This window comes from Episyrphus balteatus, chromosome 3 (genome assembly GCF_945859705.1).
Source record: "Episyrphus balteatus chromosome 3, idEpiBalt1.1, whole genome shotgun sequence".
Classification (NCBI taxonomy): Eukaryota; Metazoa; Arthropoda; class Insecta; order Diptera; family Syrphidae; genus Episyrphus; species Episyrphus balteatus.
The window spans coordinates 3,219,373-3,224,513 of record NC_079136.1 but is presented as its reverse complement, the minus strand read 5'-3'; positions in this window follow the sequence as shown (position 1 = coordinate 3,224,513).

The following is a 5,141-nucleotide window of genomic DNA, read 5'->3' as shown; positions in this document are numbered from 1 at the left end:
CGAGGTGACTGCAGAAAAAAAAATTATGCTAAACTTTTCAACGCATAATGAATACGCGGCCTTACCAATACTTAAGAATATGCCTCTATTTTGCAACAATCTGGTCTTCGATGGTGTTTTGAAATCAAAATACTTTTTGACTAAATAAATAGAATCGTACTGAGATAAACTCTAAAATCGTAAACAAAATAACATGGAGAATATTCGTGAGCTAAAACCATTTTTTGGATGAATTGAATTTTACAATTTAACCGGCAGATGGATCTGAGAAAAATTAATATTTAAAAATTTCAAATGGGGACGTTCCAGATTTCTCGTTAAGAAAAGGATTTGAGAACCTAAATTTTGTCTAAACTATTTCAAGATCTTTTTTCCTTAAAAGGCTTAAACAAAATTAAATTGTAGAAAAAAAAGGCTTACATGGTTAAAACAAAATAATTAGTAAGTAATAAATGATGTTAAAAAAAAGTGCTAAAGACAAGTCTAGTCCAATAATGGTTCTCTGGTGCTGTGCTGCTAATTAAAAAAACTAATTTTAGAATATTCTTTGTCAATCGAAGCATTTTGGTTGAAGGAACAAAAAACTCATCGTAATTAGCTTCAAATCAAAGTTAAACCTCACTCAACAACAACAACAACAACAACATCAACAAAAGTGTAGTTCTATTTTAGAAAAATGCCGAAGCTGTGCTTAAATAAACCACAAATAAATATAGAAATCCATCATTATGTTCTGAGACTAGTTGTTTGAGTTGGTTTTTAGGTGGTGTTTTTGTATCACACAAAAGAGGCAAACAAAAAAATGATATTTGTTTTATTTAATTTTACTTTTGTTTTAATTTTTGAAATTACTATAAAATAAAACCCAATAAAAAATATTTTAAGAAAAATAGGATAGATTTCGAGAACGAACGAATAACAAAAACACAAAACAAAACAAAAATCAAAAGAAAGTTATTTTATTAATTTGTTTGTAAATATCAGAATAAATATTGTTATAATTAACTATATTATTGTATAATTATGTTAATGTCTTATTAATTAGAGCGAATGCTATATAAAAAATTAAAATTAAAAAAAAAAGAAAAACAAAAAATTCTATGTTCTTATAAAAGTAGAAGAAATGTCTGCCGACAATACAAAAACATAAAACAAGAAAAAAGTTTATAATAATAAAACACACAAAATTGTTTAAGTGATATTCATTTGTCAATTGAAACGTATTTAATATAAAAACAAAAAAATAAGAAAAAAATCCTGATCTGCTCAAAGCAAAGAGTCAGTTGAAATAAAAAATAATAAGAGTAACAAAATTGTTTAAAAAACTATTTGTTACACGAAATTGTTAAAATAAGAATAGAAAACAAAACAAAAAAATTACCTACAAAGTTTCCTTAAAAATCAAATCCCTAAAAATATATTTTTGTATCTATGTTGCTTGTTTCTCTTTTTTATCTTTCTCTTTTTCTCTCTCACTTTCTCCTCTCACAACACTTCACCATTAAAGAAAAAATACAAAATACAACACTTTCTGCCCTTTCCTCCCACACACACACACATAAAATTATATTATTGTAGTTTTTTCTCTGCAAAAAAAAAAAAAAAAAAAACAAAAAATAAAGACGACATCTTGTGCTGATGTTTCCTGTATTATATTTAATTATTTTTTTTTTTAATTTTTAAATTTATTTTTGTTTATTAAGCATAGCTGTGTACATGTTGTCTATTAAATAAATAAAAAAACAAAATATGAATGAACTTTTAAAGTTGAATAAAATCTAAGAATAAATCTTTCTCAGACTATTATTAGAATTATTATAACGAGATTGACTCATGAAGAAAAGGACACACCCATTTTGGGTATAGAGTATTTAAAAAAAATATAAATTAAAAGTTTTCTGAAGTAATTGATAACCGACGAGACAACATACTACGAGAAATAGTTCTTTTTTTTTTTTTGTTTTTATTTTTGAATGTACATAATAATAATCACATTAGAATATGGTAATTTGAAAGAAATAATTCAAAATGGTTTATATCTTCAATGAAACAAAAAAAAAAAACCAGTCAAGTTGAATGATATACAACAAAAAAGTCACGATTTTCGTTATTAAATTAAAGAATTAAAAAAAAAATTATATATTTGTTTGTAAAATATTGTATATTGCGAGAGTAACAATAAAATATTGATTTAAAAATAAATAGTCTTGTATTTTAGTTTGTGGACAAATTATTTCTTAATTAGTCTACTGATTTGACAAAGTTATAAACTGATTGACCCCACCGGAATACTATATTCAGATAATTTTATTAGATTATTCCTTGAAACAGTCTTACCAATTTTTGTTACACTTTTTAAATTTGATACTTAGTGTGCGAAATCTTTCAAACCTTATACATACATACATCATTAGATATAGAAGAGCACTTTGTACTTTTCAGTGCAAAGAAATGTATTGAACAAAAAAGTACTCATACGCCAGGGTAAACGATCTTTTCACAGTCGGTTATAAGGTACTACAACTTTATTAAAACTGTTACTTTAATACAGTTTTTTTTTTAAAGCTTATTAGGTACATATTATTTATCATCAACGAAATCGGTCTACGCGTTGACTATGACGTCACCAAAATCAATGCATTCACTCTGTCAACCCTCCTTCAATGCCAATGAGGGTCATTGAGGCCGTCAACGTTTTTTAACGTTCAGAAAATTCTGACAGAGTCAACGTGTTGATCGATTTCATTGTACGTGTAATGCTACCATAACACCTTTGCTCGCAATATATAGGAGTGAGGTCACAATAGCTTATATCTTAAAAACAAGAGGTTTTATACAAAAAAAGCATGTGCGCAATTCAAACCTTCAAAAATTTTGATTGATGTCTCAATTTGCACATGCATGTGCATTGCCAATACCTATATGTATGTCCTTTAAGTTTGAGATTTTAAAACTGTCAGAAAAATTGTTAAAAATAAAAAAAAACCGAAAATAGGTGTTTTTCAAAAATTCATATTTCAAAACGCAACACCTAAAAAAAAATCCGTACAAGACGAATAATTTTTTTCAAATGTCTATCATATGTCTTTATTTTAAAAAAAAACCTTTCACAACATGGTTTAGAAATTTTTTCAATACTCTTACCTTACAATAAAATTTTCTGTCGATTAAAAAACAATTCAACTCACTACCACTTACCGTTTAGAAAATAGCCATTTTTATGTCATCCCGTTTTACCCCAATTTACCCTATTAAATATTTGAATTTAACAAAATCCCTTCTTAGTGCTCTTTTTCAAGTTTATACCTATCAAATAATATATCAACGATTTTTATATCTATTAAAGTTAAAGCTGTTCATTGATTATAAATCATCAATTTTTCCTGTCATTTTTACTTGCGATATAGGTACTATAGGGCAAGTTTAGGATTCGTAAAAAAAATCGAACTCGAGATAACAATTTTACATGACATTACGATGATGGAGAATGCCAAAAAAGTGGGTCCGGCAATTCTGTCTGTCTGTCTGTCTCTATCTGGAGCTGCAGCCTAAACGAGTGAAGTGATTTTCTTCAAACTTGGTAGTTAGCAGTTTTTGGTGATTCCCTAGAGGGGAAATTGAAATTTTTTTTTTATGACCAAAACTAACGGTACCTGCCATATAACGGAAATAGAAAAGTTAATTTTTTTCAAAAACGGCTCTAACGATTTTGATTAAAATTTTTGTGTGTAGTACTACACATAAGGGCCAACTTTTTAAATAAAAAAAATATTTTTTGTACCGTTATTAACGGTACCTGTCATAGAACGGTTTTTTTCGTTTCTGAATATCTCGTACAACATTAACCCGATTTAAATGAAAATTTTTATACAAAAGTGTGTAAGTAAAGATAATATTAAAATTTTAGAAAATTTTCAAAAAACGCATTTTTGGTTTTTTAAAAAATATTTCAAAATTTTTTTTTGAAAAATCAATTTTTTGAAAACGGATCAATGAAAAATTTTGAAATTTAATTTTTATGTGTAAATTAATTATTTCTTCACAATGGCATACCAACTTTTTTTTTGAAAAATGTTAAAAAATTTTTATATACAAAAAATTATTTTTTTAAAAAACGGCTCCTACAATTTTCGAAAATTTTTTTCTAAAAATACCTTTTTATACGAGAAATAAAATGGCATATTTGTTTTTTATTTTAAGTTAATTTAAAACGGAGTTTAATTAATTATAAAAACAGATTTAATTTTTTTATACTACTTATGAAATTTCTTCAAAATATCAAATTTTAAATTTCTTGAATAAAAAGCTTTAAAATTATAGTTACTTTAAGCATAAGAGCAAGTACGTGCGACCCCAGTCGTGCAATTTATTTTTGTTTGATCGTGTTTTAAATCACAACGATACTTAAGAAGTTTTTAAGTCAAAACATTTCAACAAACTTGCAGTTGAGCTACATAATTTAACTTGCAATCCTCCAGTAAATAACGGAATTGAGTTGTGATGTGACAAAATGATATCATTATTAGAATTGTCGTGATCACCTGTTTTATTTTGATTGATGCTTTTTTTTATCTTTCTGCAAGGGTGGCTTGCACACAAAAATCATGTGTGGCTTTTCTTCTGACAGTTGAACTTTGACCGTAAATAAACATATAATAAACATAATATGTATTATATTCCATGGTTCATATGAGATTTACTTTTTTATTTACCCAATGGCAAAATCATGTTACGATAGAGCGTGACAAACAATTTTTTGAGATTTAAGAAAAACAAATAAAAAAGTACGCATACGCCCGAGTGTACAACACTTTTGAGAAAGCAAACTATTTTTTTATGGTATTTTTGAAGGTACGAACCTATTTTAAGAAGATATTTGAAGTCACTAGGCTTAACTTAAGAAAAACTAGGCAATCTTGTATCAAGTTTAGATAAAAAAATATAACGGAAGAACCGTAAGAAGAAAGTAACCATAGCTACAATGTTGAAGTTGAGATGACCTTTTCATGTAAAATTTTATAATAACATTTTACATTTTCTTATGCTTTTGTTTAGTAACAGTTGAGAGATAAATTTAAAATTTGAGTTTCATATCCACCACTGGTTGCACCATTATTTGTTCTCAAAATCCATAAAACTAT